We start from the raw sequence: 17,775 nt of genomic DNA on the forward strand, positions 1-17,775 counted from the left end.
ATATTCCCCTGGCTTCCATGATACAGTCTATTTGGCATTTCCTTTCTTGTATAGTATTCTTTAAAGTAATTAAACTATAAGCCACAACATGAAAAAGCCTGAATTTAACTGTCAGGCATGTCTGCATATCATGGCATTGGTTCGAACGTAGGGTTTTAAATGGTGCCCTGCCACAGGGTTTCACAAAATGGAAACATGCCAAATGATTTTTAATTCATATAATTTAAACACAGTGGCATGAATGACTAACATTTAAATGAACAAACCGTTGAAAGAAGTACAAATACTGCGCTGAATTGCAAAATCAGATGTGAGTTTCAATTTCCTCGATGATTTATCGTTAGTCTTTATTATCCTATAACAAAATACATTGTCTCCTGTACCTGCTGCTGTACAAGTAGAAGTAAAGCTATTTATGAATGCAGAGTAATGCCAGCATAATGCTCTCTCTGGCAATGGAGGAGGAATAGAAATAAGTAATAAAGAATATAGTGTTGACCTCCCTCTGAATATGTTTTAAGTGGGTATCTATTGAGCAGGGCCAAAGGAATTCCATGGATGAGGAAATCTTAAATAGTAGGGTGTGTAGGACTGTATGAGATATTTGGCTGGCTCGCTACCCACAAAAAGCGAAATGTGTCACAACAATCTAATATTACTGAAGGCAGGTGATTGTTAGACCCTATAGGAAAGGGACTAACTAGACAATTCCCTTTCTTCAGATGAAATCAAACTTCTCAGTTGATTACTGGTCAGCCCTCCCTGCACTGACAGGATACTCTAATTAGTCTCACTTGCAGGCCCTTGCCTTAACAACAGACAACTCAGGCAACATATACAGAGTGGAGAAGATTTTCCCCTTTGGAGAAGGGGTTTAATCCATTTCCATTTAATCCAATCCTTGAGTGGCGTACATTGCACACCACCAGTCATACTGCAACCTGGTGAATCAATATTTTTCTTTTACGGGTGAGAAAAGCCACTGACTCTCGGCATACAAGCTTTAAGGTAACTTATTATAAAGTTATATGTATATATGTATATATATATACACTTTTCTGTATAAGGCAGTACTTGACATAAGGTGCTCCCTGCTGACTGTAAATCAATTATTATCATGCACCTTGCTGCAATACATGCAGTGATCAGCTTCCTTGTGAAAAGGGGGCCTGCAATTTATCAATCCTCTTTTTTAAGGACAAAGAGTTGTTTCCATTGTAATAGTTGGTTTAACTCAGGGGTAGGCAACCTATGGCACGTGTGCTGAAGGCGGCACGCGAGCTGATTTTCATTGGCACTCACACTGCCCGGGTCCTGGCCACTGGTCCGGGGGGCTCTGCATTTTAATTTAATTTTAAATTAAGCTCCTTAAACATTTAAAAAACCTTATTTACTTTACATACAACAATAGTTTAGTTATATATTATAGACTTATAGAAAGAGATCTTCTAAAAACGTTAAAATGTATTACTGGCACACGAAACCTTAAATCAGAGTGAATAAATGAAGACTCGGTACACCACTTCTGAAAGGTTGCCGACCCCGGGTTAGCTCTTTCTGTTGTTATTTGGACTGAATCAAAATGATTGGGACGGCCATGCGAGAACACACCAATAGTCTATCTACAGTTTCCAAAAATGGTCAATGCTGGATGCGTCTGAGGAATGTGTAAGCTCCCTATAATGAGTCTAATGGTGCAGTATTGCACAATGTGAGGATTAAAGTTCAGAGGATGCTAGCTTTGCAGATGGAGAAGGCACAGCTCCCACACAACCTGCAAATTTCCTTTAGTTTGATACCGAATCATTAGGAAAGCATGCCTGTATAATCACAGGAGATTTTCTGCCCTGTATCTCATTGTTTCCTTTACAGACAGACCCCTATGCTGGGCCCATGTGCCAGGAAATAGGAGTCTCAGAGACTGGGCTGACATTACATCACCATTACTCTGAAGTATAACAATGAAGACCAAGGATCGGGAAATTTCTCAGTCTTTTGTATCCCTTTAAATGCGCACAAAATGTAGTTACATTTTGCATTTGTATTGCAAAGGCTTATATTGCACTTATCCTCCAGATAAGAGAATGGAGGAAGCTCAGTGGATCCAATGAGTTGAGCTATTTCTGCTGATTCCCAAATCATCACTCATCTCTGTCTTGTTCGCCAAACTATTCTCTTGGGAACATCATCACCATCTCAGCCTCAATATGTCTGTAACTGAGGTTGTTATCTTCCTCCTCTCCCGTCCCTTTCTTCACCACTGTGTATAACTTCATCAGTCCTCCCTGTCACTCAGCCTGACAACTTGGGAGTCATATTTATCTCAATTCTCTTCTTCCTCCCTTCTCCTCCCCTCCCCAGCCTTTTGCAAATCATATGATTTTTTCCTGTCAAAAATACACCCTTTCCTCTCCATCCCTGTTACTAAAACTTGTCCATGCTTTGGTTATCTCTCATCTTTGCACCAGAACCTCTTATGCATTTTCCCTTATCTCACCAACAATCTAATAAAATTCGGCTAAGGTCAGCTTCCTCTCACACCATTCCAACCATGTTGCCCTTCTTGAACCTCGTCACTGGCTCCCTCTCCAAGTTCAGGGCCCTTATGCTCATCTTCATGCTTTATCCCAACATACCTCACTTATACTTCTGCATTAATTTCACATGATATCATACTTCACTCTTGTAACTTATGCTGCTCCTTAGGCTCCTTCTCTCACTCTGGGGCAGGTCTACACTACCTCTTAAGTCAATCTAATTTATGTCACTCAGGGGTGTGAAAAAGACCTAAGCGCTGTCCACACCAGCGCTATGTTGGTGGGAGATATTTCCGCCTCTCGCAGAGGTAGAGTAATTATGCGGATGGAAGAGCGCTTTCCTGTTGGCATAGAGCATCTTCACCAGATGCACTACAGTGGCGCAGTTGCACCAGTGCAGCTGAGTTGATGTAGCACTTCTATTGTTTAGTCTTGCTCTTTCTCTCATGCTGCCCCTTAAATGCCAAATTATGGTTGCTTTACCCATGGGAATAAGTCCCTGGGTTCCAATGGCTTGAATAATATGATCACAATTTGGCCATACGTTTGGATCAGTCTCCACTTCCTGTGTGCCAAGCATCTTCCCTCCCTTTCTTCAACAGTTTTGAACCGACTTTTTCATGAAGCCTTCCTGATATGCTGATCATTACCAGGAGTGCAGCAAACAACTGGAAATTTGAATGTACACAGACAATCTCATTGCCCAGACCCTCCATACACCACAATCTTCCAAGGCTGCCACGGCACAGTGTGATCCTTTACACTATGTGTTAATAAAATGCGCAATGAAGACCAAGAAACCTGCTCAAACATCACAGGAAAAGTTTCCTCGTATGTTGCTGAAAGACGTATGCCATGGCTGATACTTCAGAAGGTGAAAATACCCCGCACTGCAATTGGGCAATGCTGAACATAAGGTAATATTTCTTTTTTTAGTATGCATAATTACAGCACAAACCTTATTATTGGTTATAAAAATATCAATCCCCCCCCCTTTTTAAAAATCCAACAAGAATATGTGCTAGATACATGTTAGAGAACTCAGTTAATTTACTTAACAAAAAATATTAATGAACTCATGTCTAACAAGACATTCATGCATTACTTGCCTGGAAAGTTCTACATATTTTTTTCTGCAGAATTGTATGTTTTAGGTCTGTAGAAACTTTTAATATTTTTTAAATCTCTAACTACTCATGGCCACATGACCGTCTGAATGCTCTAGTCTCTAAAACATAAAACAAAATTGATTTTCTACATCTCCCCCAGCAGCGTTAGAAGCATAAAGCCTGAATTTCTATGCTAAGGGAGACCAGACCAAAGATTAGGAAAAAATACTTTGCAAACTGAATGCCTGTATTGCAATAAAAGGGATTTGGCAATATTAGTAGCAGACAGCAACACAATGTAGAATTAGATATATTTTTCTCTTGACACTTTACATGCTTTACAGAACAATACTTACATTATCAATGAGCAGTCTTCTTAGCGTATGCAGCATGCGCAACATGCCTCAGGTGGCATGTGACCAGGATTCATCATCGAATTTGATCCGCTGGTTGGATCATTAGCTTCCCCAGCTTGGGCTGGGCACTGACAGGGAGTGTGACATGAACACTGATCCATACCCCGCAATGAGCAGTAATAATAGATTTCAAGTGATTGTATTTCCTAGGCAGGCAGAAGTTACCAGTACTATCTTGAACAATAAAGTTGTGATCAGGTTAAAAATTAGTGTGTAGTGGCTAATTTACCACCCCCTTTTCACCCCCCCCCCACCTTCCTACCCCACATGATGAATTCATTGCTTCTCCTAAGAACAGCAGTTCCCATTGACATTAATGGATGTACGTGTGCATGAGAAATTTTTGTGGATTGTTCAGAAACCCATGCTACCATAAGGGAGCTAGTATTTTGGGCATTCTGGCCCTCCCACTACAGATGCCCTGGCCTCTGAGAGATTTTTCTACAGATCTCAGGAAATCCATAGGGTTGGGTGGCCAGGACCTCTGTCCCTTCCATGGGCCACCAAACAAACAGCTCTAACTGACGAGGACGCTGTAGCAGAAGTCTAGTAGCCTGACTTTTCCGTTAAGCATCTCACATGGAGGGGGTGAGCTGTTCCTAAGTAAACAAAAGGATTTTAGGCAATATAGGCTGGACTTAAAAGAAAGCATTTGATTCAGTGTGTCATGAGATCTTATCCTCAAAATTAATTCATATTAGTGTGGATAAGAAAACTATCACATGGGCTGAAAAGTGGCTGAAAGACAGAAACCACGATCATTGTTCAATGATTGGCAAGGTTTCTAGTGGTGTTACCAATGAGTTTTAAGTCTGGTTTTAATCTGTGGCTTTATTAATAATGCCAAAGAGAGGATTAAAAGCACATTAATTAAATTAGAAAATGATAGTAAATTAAGAAGAATTGTGTGAACACTGATGAGGACAAAGGTACAAAGAATCCAAGAGAGGTTAGGAAAATTGCTTGCCTGGGGATTGGCTGTTGAGCCACTTCTAATCTTATTAGTAAGATGGTCTGTTTGCTATAGGCCAACTAAAAGTAAGGCTCCTCTGTCAAAAGGGACTGGTCTAGCACTGGCAAATTTAATAGAATAACTTGATTCTGTTTTTTGCCAAGCTCTAAAGTATGCAAAAAATTGCAAATGATGTGAGCCACGAGATACAAAATGAAATAACGGATATTTGTTCTAACTGAATCTTATGCAGCATAGAGCATGACTACCATTGCTGACACGAGACATATGATGAAAGTTTTGATAAGCATATGTCTGTGTTACTGAAACCTTAGGGCTAAACTACACGTGTTACATCAGACTGTTGCTGAGTGTGGGAGGGAAAAGCAGCAGGGGAACCAGCAGGAGAAACATGTGAGCACCAAGAAGTCAAAATTCTTTCCTACTGCTCTCTTAAAAGTTGTAATAGGGGTTTCCATCTAATGTGCCTTTTCTCCAGAACATCATGGCTCCAAGGAAACATGATCTGACGACTTGAGAACATAGTCAAGCCTCTTGTCTCCTGTTTGTCAGCAGCATGCAGTAGAGTGTTGCTATCAAGCATGTTTCATTGGATTCTCCTGAGTCATCCTGATCTGCCCCAGCAGCATGGCTTAGGGACTTACCAGATGGCCAATGCCCATTGCTGATCCTCCTTTGCTGAGCCACACTGAGGATTTAGCCCAGAGGTTCTCAAACTGGGGGTCGGGACCCCTCAGGGGGTTGTGAGGTCATTACCTGGGGGGTCGCGAGCCATCAGCCCCCACCCCAGACCCTGCTCTGCATCCAGCATTTATAATGGTGTTAAATATATTAAAAAGTGTTTTTAATTTATAAGGGAGGGTCATACTCAGAGGCTTGCTATGTGAAAGGGTCACCAGTACAAAAGTTTGAGAATCACTGATTTAGCCTAAATCTGCAAGGACATAAAGATTTTTTGATATCATAATTTCTAAACATTAAGCTGGCTAGGGACCAGTTTCAGCAATCCTGGGCATTCTTGATTATTTACTTTGCTACTGAGTCCATAGGCCAGACTCAGTATATGATCTATGCTGGTGTTGTCTAATGTAGGGTCCTATGTCAGGAAGCTCACTTTGAGGAATAGGCTGAAGAAGCGTGGGAAATGTTCATGACTGAGAACTTCAGATCTGGATCCTAACTGGGAGTCAAATTAAGAGGAATGTGTATATGGAGTGAAATCTTGGCCTACTGAAGTCAATTGCAAAATTCTCATTGATGTCAGAGGGGCCAGGATTTCAGCCCTGGAGTTTATGTTCAGATGTAACTATAATAACTATAGTGTTGTGACTGAGGTACCATGATTTTCATTGACTCTGGAGCTCATAGGCCTCTCACTTACACCAGTTTTACCTACTAATGGTGTAAACCCATAGGCCCGACTGTCCACTGCCTCACCTCTTGTGTAGTCATTTACATCTACGCAAAGGGAGTGCGAAGTGGGAGTAAAATGCAACCACCACTAAGTAAGTGGTGAATCAGTCTTTTTAACTACCAGTGTAGTTCCCTCTGATATACACCAGTGTAAGTGAGAAGTGAATTGGGCCCAGCATGCCTTTAAAATAAGGAATGCTGTCTGTGAGACCCTTGAAGGAGACTTAAAAATCAGCATGCAAACAAAAAGCGATGTGTGTGTTGGTAGGCTGACAAGACTAATATTCTACAGGGACCATACTGTCTGGATATGTTTTAGTCATTTGAAATTATTAGTGTTATATGTGGAAAAGTGCGTCCTTCCAGTCAGTGTGCTCTAAAATCCCTCTTCTCTAGAAAACTGCAGGAAGCTATACAGTGTAGGCTTCTCTCCCAGCAGAAGCTCTCAAGCTCCACCCTGCAGGGGTTTCTATTGCTAAAACTCCTAGCAGACTTTTTAAAGCATATATGAAGGGCTCCCAATCACTGCGCACACTGAATAACACCTTATTCTTTCATCCTAGACTTCAGCTTGAGTTTACAGGAGTAAGGTAATGTGAGTAAGAATATCGGGTTTTAATAGTAAATATTTTCCAAACCAAGTTATGGAAATACAACATCTTGGAGGATTTACCAGTCCAGTGGTGGTTTAGTGATATTAAAATAATAAAATTAAGCAACAGGACACAACGGCAGGCAAACTATTATACAGTAATTTGAGTTGGTAGGCACCAAGCCAAGGGCTGAGCAGCAGTGGATGCACTAAGTGTAAATCATTACACTGCAATGCATATCCTGCCGTGCCTTATTGAAATTGCAAGATAATTATACAAATGAGATCTAAATAACATCCAACCGATTTTCTGTTCAATATCTAAAATAGAATAGATTTTTTGGCATTTTTCCATTTATATTACATACTATAAGGAAAAGTGGCTTTGGAAACAGTAAAATGTAAAACACAGTTATGCACAGTCCAGCACCTCTTAATCTTCCTGGACCAGTGAGGTGGAACTGTCACTCAGAGAACCCTGCTAGAGATAATAGACCTTAAAGATGATACTGAACTCCATTACTTGTATGCATTTTACAATCTAAATACATTTGACTCTTAAATTCAGACCCTAAATAACGCTGGCCTTGTCGACACTGGCGGCAGCGTATAGGGTATGTGTAGCTACACACTGCACTGAAACACGTGATGTGGTATATAACTACACGCAGCAGTGACAGGCTCTGGCAGAGAAGAGACAGCGGGGAAAGCCTCCGACATAGAGCTCTGTGTAAGCTCCAAAGCTTGTCTCTTTGACCAACAGAAATTGGTCCCATAAAATATATTACTTCATCCACCTTGTCTCTCTAATATGTAAAGTTAAGCATTTGTAGGACTGGGGTCTCACTAGACAAAGGGAGTCTGATTTTACCCACTTTTCAGATGGAGAACTGAAGCATAGAGAGATTAAGTGACTTTCCCCAGGTCTAGTCAGAAGCAGCAACTGAACATAGATCTCCTAAAGGCCCTCTCCTGTACCTTAACCATAAGACCATCCTTCCCCATGCTACAGGGGCAACTTTAGTGTACTGGGAGCAACCTAGTCTCGAAAATCGGTTTCTAAAAGAGGATTAATACATTTTTGCCTGTTCCATAATGACTGGACAAAGCAACTAAAAGCCACAGCCTGAGCGGCCTTTTTAAAAATGGGTCCAACTAAGACAGATGTTTTTGGAAAGTCAGTGGGGTTGAGGATCCTGATTTCTGCCAAATTTAAATCCCTGCATGTTGAGAACAAATAGGCAAATGGAAACAATACCTTTTTTATTGTCTCATTCAACCTTCCAATTATCTCCCATCAGTGTTTAAGAGGGTGGCAGGAACATTTTTTTTCCTTTTCAAAGGGTTTGTGTTTGCCAAGAAAAACAGCATTTGACATTTCACCAGTATAACGGTTTACCCGAGGAGTAATTGAGGGAGAAAACAGCAAAATTAAGGCAAGGTTAGGTTCATGCAGAGGCTATGCTGACAAGCTAGAGAAAAGGAACAAATATTCAACAAGAACTCAACAGTGCATAGCACCATGAGGCCCAGATCTTGACTGAGGCTTCTGGCACCATCACAGTAATAGATATTAAGATTAATAGTAAAACAGAGCCAGCTCTGGCCATAGGAAACTGAAATGTTCTGGAGCCATCACTAATTACAAGATTAAGTGAATGAACCAAGGCTGATGTATTATTTCAGTGACTGCAGTACAAATTGAGAGGAGGCTAGTCTAGTAGCTAGGGCACTTGTCTACAACTTGAGAGACCAAGGATCAAGTCCTTGCTTCCTCCACAGACTTTCTACATGATGTTAGGCAAGCACATAGCTTCCCTGTGCCTCAGTTCCCGATTTGTAAAAATGGGGATGACAGCACTTCCCTACCTCACATGTGTGATTTGGGGATAAATATATTAAAGGGCATGAGGGTGCTAATAGGGAACCATATAAGTACGTTACAGAGATAATAGAAACCATTCAATTATAGCTTCATTTCAGCAGTAAAACTCTAGCTTGTAACTACACGATTTCAGGGTAACATGCTGCCCACATGATATCATGAATGATATTATTAATACTTTGAGATTAAATAGCACTTTTCAAGAAAAGATTTTGATGCACTTTACAGAGATTAATGGTAAAATCCTGACCTATTTGAAATCAGTGACAACTTTCAATGAGATCAAGATTTTACTTTAACTGATTTAGGTTCAAATTATGCCTTCACAGATATGTTGGAGAGGGGATAGTCTACTGATCCAGCACATCCCAGGCAATGGAAAGCATGAAAGGAGGACCTTCTGTGGGCTTGTCTTCATTGCTAATAAATCTGCATGTCTTACTTCAGGGTAACTAATGCGAGTGAGCTATCCTGAGGTAAAAGGACAGTGAAGAATAGACACTTTAGTTTTACTATGAGGTAAACTCACTGATTTCAGCCATATACCCACATGTGGGATTGACCTCAGCAAGTTTACCGCATGTGCCTTGTCTTCACTGTGTTTTTACATTGGGAAAGCTCATACACATTTGTTACTATGCGGCGGAAAACAGAGCTGTTTTAACAGCGAAGACAAAGCCTTGTGCTGATAGTACAGAGGGATATATCTGAGGGCTTGTCTTCACTGCAGAGTTAACTTGAGTTATAAATGTGTTGTCTCTAACTCATATCCCATTCACACACAAAAACCTTAACTCAAGCGTGGTGATGCTTTTTAACTCAAGTTGGCTGACCCACCAGGGGTTCCTGGCTATAAGTCCAGTTAGAACAACTTGTCAGCTGCTGTAACAACCACTCAGTACTGCTAATACAATAGGCTGTTTAGCTCAAGTCTTATTTTGCAGTGTGGCAGCTCTCACTCAAGCTAGGCTAACTCAAGAGGAGTTAATTCGAGTGTAGATAACTTGAGCTTAGCCTGCAGTGAAGACATAGCCTGGGTGAGGTAAAAAAAGTGTTTTAATCCTCATTTGTCAGATGAGTAAACTGAGGCACTGAGCAGTAAAAGGATATATTTTCAGTTGGGTTAAACCCCAGACCCCATCTTGCTGACACAATTTGCTCCCATACTTTTGTACCCTCACAATGAATTGAAGATGCAAATACCTCTATTTGATTGCAAGTACATATTAAGCAGAGTTACAAATATTCAGATTATTCCAATATTCAGAATATTCAGTTGAATTGCAAGTGATGTTTCATCATGTCAACAAAAATTTGGTGAAGGGAGGCCATTCTTTTGAAAATCTATGCCTAATGAATTGGCCAAGGTCATAAAGGAAGAGCTGGGGTTTCATGATCCCACAAGTCATTTTTTCTTTTTTCCGTGTTGTACCAGTGGTGGCAAGTATTGTCTGAAATACCTTCACCCAATGCCTCCAATCAGCCCTTCTTTCTTTCCAGTCCATATGCTGCCCCACATATGGAGAAGTTTTTTTTCAACTGTGCACATCATGTCTTCAGAAACATTGGTACATTTACAGTAGCTCACTGACAATCACTGAAGCTGGTGCGGGGTGAGGTGCCAGCCTAAACCCCTACACTCCATGAGAGGGCAGGTGCCCTGACGACAGGTGTTCTGATAGGGAAAGGTTAGCTTGAGCTTAGGGCTGTGGTTCCCTAACTGACCAAGGGATATGCTAAGTCAGTCAGTCAAGTGGCCTGCTCCAGCTCCCATTGAAGTCAATGTAAGTTTTGCCACTGGCTTCACAGCAGGATGAGGTCTTTAATCAGGGGCATCATTTCAGAAAAATCTGGGGGTGGGGAGAGGGCAAAGTTGTGTCAGCATATAGAATATTATATGTGATTATATTATATCCAGCAAAGTTTGGGGACAAAAAGTGGAAGAGACAATGGAGCATACTGACTTTTGAAAAGTCAGAGTGGGGGCGGAGGGAGGAGAGTTATCAAACCAATGTTGGGGATAGGGGGACAACTGCCTACTTGCCTTAGCAAATACTTCCCCTGGCTTTAATATTGTTAATATCACAATTTCATTTTATCTGTCTATTCTTTTGGTATCGACATACTGGCTTTCTAGCTGCCCCAAAGCAGCAATGAGCTGACAATAGGGTACACACAAATACATATAGTACAGTTGCATTGGTGACCTGCCCCACATGGACTCATACAATTCTGCATAAGAGGCACCTAAGCCTGAGTTGTAAAATTGTCAATGTTAATTTATGCATTTCCTAGCACTTGTGTTTGTGTCAAAACCTTTCACCTGGTCTAAACATTGTTGTGTATTTATTTAATTTGTTTTTTCAAAAAAGACATAAATCTTTTATGAGTTGTGAAGCCAGACACATAGTTAGGCACAGGTGTTCCATGGATATTAAAAATGCATTATTATTATTGTCATCAAAAGCTGTTCTAAAGTTATATACTGTGGGTATTTCAGATTTTTTTTTTAAATTACAAAGCAACCAGCTTAATAGTCTAGTAGTATACCATTTTAAAAAAATCAACATTTATTTCCTATCGTAGGTTAATTTACTATGCTATTTTTAGTTCAATAATTATATATCTAGCACAATAACCATGAAACGGTCACATACCATCGTGTGGTAAATTATCACTACTTGTATGTTTGTTTTATAACAGCCACCACTTAGTACAATGTGAGGCCAGAGAGGCTGGGACATGTTTGAGGCTGAAGCTCAATTCCTTGCGATGATGCTGACAGGTTCAGAGCAATGGGGAAACAGTGTGTCTGATTCTCCTCTGCTACCCGTTTTACACAGTGCAGTACAGTAATTCCTGATTTACACTGGTGTGAGTGACAGGAGAATCAGTTGAATTGAGGTCAGCTGCTGGGAAGGAAGCAGCTTGAGTTCCTCTGTAATGATCCCTCTGGTTGAAGTAAGAAGCCTGGAGGGAGCTCCCTTCAGACCATCTCAGCTAGGAAGACTGGTCCAAATAAGGTAGGAGAGATTAGGAAAGGAGAAAACGGGGGGATTTTTTGGCCTTTGCAGACCTCTCTTCAAAAAGTACAAAAGGAAATTGGAGAGTTCATTGAACTCGGGTCACATTTCACTTTTACAACGGTGAGTACTTTAGTTCAGTTAGGACAAGAACTGATTAAAACAGATATTATGACTTATTTATATGGCACCAAAAGTGTTGTAAATTATATTATTTTATTTAGGTTTTTGACATGTTTTGTGAAAAGTGGCTGAATGACATAAAGAAGCCAGGTACTTACCTGGCCCTTGCGCCACAGCATCTGAGCACCTCGGAAACATTAATGATTTGATCCCCCTGATATCACTCCGAGGCAGGGGGAAGTACTCCATTTTACAGATGGAGAACTGAGACATATACTGGGCAAGGCCATGATTTTCAAAATGCTGAGTCATTTGGGTGCTCAACTTGAGACACCTTAAAGGGGCCTGATTTTCAGAAGATAAGTGATTGTTTTCTGAAATCAATTCCCTTTAAGAAGTCACAAGCTGGACTAAAAACGGAGGCATCTACCCCTATTGGTCACTTTTGAAAAAATCTTGTCCTCCATGGCTTACCCAAGGTCACCATGAAGTTTGTCAGAGTTGGATATTGAACACAGATTTACTGAGTCCCAGTTTACTGCTTTAACCACATGACCATCCTTCATCTCTTTGTGATAAGGGAGCTTCTCCTGAACTCTTTTCCTCATGAAGCCATATTAAATCTATAACTTTAGGGAAGCCACCTAGTAAATAATAATGGGGGTGGAATGAGGAAAAATGTGTTTTGTATGCAGCCAAGAGGTAGTTGGAACCATTTTGTAACACCAGATAACTGTGAAGAACACCTAACATATTGTGGAATAAAACTCTTACCCCTTGAGGCTATCCCTTTATGCAATGAGCCTGTTAGATCTCACAAACTAAGATGGCTAGGTATTTGATTAAAAGAACTTCCAGGAACAGATAGGTGTTGCTCAAGTTAATATTGGTGACTCATGAGGTGGCAGTGTTTCCTCTGCTTTAGCATGGTGGAAGGGTCATTGTGCTGATGATCCGAAGAAGTGGGCTGTAGCCCACGAAAGCTTATGCTCAAATAAATTTGTTAGTCTCTAAGGTGCCACAAGTACTCCTGTTCTTTGTGCTGATGGAGATGCTGACTTTTTAACGAGACATAAAACCAACGTCCCTGCTACAGGTGGTCAATAAATAGCCCATGAGACATTTTATAATAGTAGAGGCCCTGGTCAAGTTCCAGCTCAGGTTGCTCCCTACATTTGAGTCCCATTTCTTCACAATTCAACCAACTCACCTTCTTGCATGTTTCATCTCCTTCAATTCCTAACCCCTCATTTCCCATATTTGATCCATATCTCTCCACATCTGAGCCCTCTCTACCCATAATCTCCATATTTTATCTCCTCACCCTTCCAGTGTGGTATGGGCTCTCTTCTCCTTCCTCAGCCCCACTGGTTCTGTTGCTGTTCCTTTCCTCCCATGCACAAGAGACACCTCTCCTTGCAAGGTTGGCTGCTACTATGGAGACAGCAGACAACCCTGCAGGTAGACCTGCGCTGCATCAGCTGAGGGGCCAGAGAGCAGTATTCATCAGTGATCTGTTGCTCATACTGCTTGTGTAACAGAAACCCAGTTTCTTTTTATGATTAAAATGAGTAAGTTACACTTCTTAGCACATTTTTACAATCTCCTCTTTGTCAATAGGATTTAGGCCATTGTAGCTACAAGTCTTTTAGGTATTGTGGTTTTGACAATCTGTGCAATGAGTTATGTTTTATTTTTGCTGTAATGCACCGAGGCAATATGTAACATATCAAACTCATTTTTTAAAGATGTTTTAAGTCACCAAAACGTTTGCAAAAGTAAAAAAGAAAGGGTGTGTAAACCTAACTCATGTTTTGTGCATTAAAACTACTTTTTGGAACACACAGATGTCCTGTCCTACAAAATAAAAACCAAATAGGAGCAGAGTTCATGGACAGTAACTCTTGCTTTGAGTTGGAGACATCTCTTTAGACATGTTTATTATCAGTTTGTACTGACTCAACTTCAGGTTTAACAGCAAAATAAAAAGCTGTCTCGTTTAAAGGAAGATGTAACTCATTTCATGAACAGAACTCTATCCAACCACAAACAGCTGCTTCCATATGTTGCTATTAACAGGACATATTCTTTGTTAAATGGCATCTTTAAGATTAAGTTGTGTGCTGAAAATAAACATAACAAAAGAGTGAAATGATTGAGGAGAATACTGACCTTCTCCAGGAGAAGATACATTTAGTTTTACTTGGTGATGAATCTGCATGACCCAGACAGGGTGTACTAATATTGGCTACCATTACATTGTGTGATATTTTTGAGGAACTAAATAAATGTCTCTGATAAAGGAGAAAAGTAACTTTGGCCCCATCTACACTGGTTTTAAACCAAATATAATATAGGCTAGAACACATTTTTTTAAATTAGTTTTTCTAACATAGTTTGGACCTGACCCTGCTCTCTGGACAAACTGTTAGAAACTGTTGTAATTGGAACCCTGTGTTAGCGAAGTTGAAATACAGTTTCTTATGGTATCATCATGTTCCCTTTGAAGTTTGAGTTTTGCCTTGACTTCAATGGGAGTAGGATCAGGCCACTAGGATTCAATCCTCTAAGGTGCTAAGCATACTGGCTTGATCTGCCAAACCACTTAAACACATGCTTAATGTTGACTAGGGTTTGAGGGTCTGTGCAAATCATGCCAAACTTTGATACTAACTTTGATACTGATGTATTTTTTGCTTTATATCTATCATGATGAGAGAGAGAATGTGAATCTTTCCCCATAGTTACATACACCCCATAGTTAAATGTTAGCTGTGGATATTGTATTTATTGATCTTTCTTCTACTCCTAAAGAATTCAAAAATAAAATGATGATTTGCATGGTATAAAACAATCTGATTTAGGCTTCTTAAGCCCTTGGTTCCAGGGTTTTGCTGTCTCCCTTACAATCTGATTCTAGTGATCGGTAGTATACTACTTCCTACCATGTGTCCATACTACTATCTTATTATGAGTCTATGTACCGTCTTCAATGGGCTTTGGATCAGACCCTTGGAAGATGGTACTTTTCATGTAATGCTCTTTGCTTATAAAACTGGTATATAATTAAGTCTCTTCAATACATATATCTTTTAATTTAACATAACTTGCAGTAATTTTTTTTCAAATTTTAAATGGTTTAAAGGACAATGAGCCATTTTTCATTTGGAGTCCTATAAAAATGGAAGATTATTGTTCTTCATCAACATATGAAACTATTGATGCCAGTATAGCCATAGTCAAGGCCGGATTAAGGCATAAGCACTGTATGCCTGTGCCTAGGGTCCAAGCCCCGGAGTCATGTGGTGACATGAGAATCTGAGCTTTCATTTAATATACACAATGTATTTTTCACCCTCATGGATGCAATGAAATGTAACTGACACCTGCCCGAGTTTGCAGAAAGCATGAAAGACCTTCAAGAGGTGTGAACTGCTCCATTTGGCTACACTCTGAAACTGCCGCCAAGGGGGACTGAGGCCACAGCATATGACAGGGCCATGAGACACCCTAAGCCAGTGGTGGGCAACCTGCGGCCCGTGGGCCACATGCGTCCCATCAGGGTAATCTGTTGGTGGGCTGCCAGACCATTTGTTTACATTTGCACGGCTGCTTGCAGCTTCCAGTGGCCACAGTTCTCCGTTCCTGGCCAATGGGAGCTACGGGAAGCGGCGGCCAGGCCCGTACCGCATCCCGCAGCTCCCAGTGGCCTGGAACTGCGAATCGTGGCCACTGGGAGCAAATGCAAATGTAAATAAATGGTCTGGCAGCCCACCAGCAGATTACCTTGCCCACCACTGCCCTAAGCGGAGTGTGCCTAGGTCACCTTAATTTGCCTTAGATAGAATATTCTGTTATTTCTAAAAGTATCAAAAGCAGCATATTTCAATGGACATTAGCTTTTATTCGACCACAAGCGGTTTCCTAATTATGTCTCTTTTTTTACCCTGTCATCTCACTGCAATCAAATATATCCAGTTTGCATTCAGGCCTTTAGAATTCAGGACACGCTTTTTAGACTTTCGTTTATAAACTGAAGTGGGGAGAGGAGAGCCAAAATGTTAATAACTACTGTCATGTTTGTGTCCACTAGCTTTCACACAACCCCCTGCCTCCTCTCAGTTGTACTGGATAAAGCAGAGATGTGACATTTAAAAATCTACTTTTGGGGATGTTATTGGAAGAACTAAAATCCATGTTATGAATCACTTGCCAAAGCTACCAGAAGTAAACACATCCTTAATGTAGACTAGTACATCTTCACTTAAAACTCGTTTCCCACATCCCCTTTCCCCCCTTTCTTCCCCTCACCTCCCAGTTTCAACTTAGCCTAAGGCACTAAAATCTGTAAGCAGAGAGGGGGGCTCCTTAAACATGTTGTATATGAGATTATGTGACTTTATCATCTCTGTGCCTCATTTACAGTGAGACTTAGCAGCTGCTTCACAACCATGTGATACATTGAGCTTTGTATAATAGTTCACTTGAAGGTCTTTGCACAGTTCAGACATGTCAGCTGAGTAACTTCAAGCAGTGCAGGGACTTGTAATTAGACTGGCCTGAGGCTGCTATCCTTTCTGAGGGGGCTTTGTTTCCTCCTGCTTATCCAATTGGAGTCCTGTTTCCAGAGAATCTCTATCAGAATGCTCTAATAGAGGGTTGGTTGAGCGGGGGGGAACACGAAAAGTATGTCAGGAACTGAAAACAGGTATGAGAGCTCAAGCCTAGACAGAGGCCTCATTAGTCATTTTAACACACAACGTGCAGCACCTTGCCTCTTTGTTAGAGAGAGCAACAGGTAAATAAAGAGTCCCACTGTCTCAGTGTACTTTGCCTCAGAGTGGTTATATGCCAGTCTGTTTCCAAAGCAAATAATTCCGCAGGACTGCCATTAATGATTTTCCTCCCATCAAGTAAGCACTTGATGCAAAATTCTTGGACAGGATGTCTGTACAGTATCTATACCACTTTCCTGAATTTCATAAAATCTATGAGCAGAACACTCTATATAAATGAATAAGGATTATTTACAACAGAGTTTTTCTACAGGAATAATTTCTTGTCAGGCTGCCGTTTTCACAATCCTAGCTCTGTCAGAACTCCAGGTTCTCTAAATTAAAGAAAAAAATCTGTTCTGTGGATTATGATAAGTGAATGCATTTTTTCTGTTAAAAAGAGTCAGTATCTTTCATATTATCCACAATGTATCAATAATGACAATTGGGAGAGAAAACTATCATTGTTACTATTAAATAATAATGATCTGAATAGGTAACACAAATGTAGTCACTCTCATGCATAATAATTTCCCAACATACCTATTTAAAAATAGCACACAAATGCATTTTTGAAAGGGTGAAGGTTATTTTTGGTCAGAGGAATAAACACATTAATTATCGAAATAGTTATTTTAAATTACAGCATCACTTCCAAGCGATTTTGTAGCGTGTCCGCAAGTTCCCATCTAATTCTGACCAGACAATTTTTAAGGGATAGCATGAGGAAATTTGGAAGAATTAGTGTATGTCTAATATTCCTATATAACTTTTCCACTTCTACCATGCACTGAAGTGGGGAGAAAAAGGGAAATAGAGACTTTATACAGATACAGGTGAACACAACCTCATCCATCATTGCTTTGCAAAACTACTTCAAGTATAAGAGAATATTAAACTGCTAATCAGTCTGAAAAATTGCTAAAGCC

This window comes from Terrapene carolina, unplaced genomic scaffold (genome assembly GCF_002925995.2).
Source record: "Terrapene carolina triunguis isolate 2854851 unplaced genomic scaffold, T_m_triunguis-2.0 Scaffold58, whole genome shotgun sequence".
Classification (NCBI taxonomy): domain Eukaryota; kingdom Metazoa; phylum Chordata; order Testudines; family Emydidae; genus Terrapene; species Terrapene triunguis.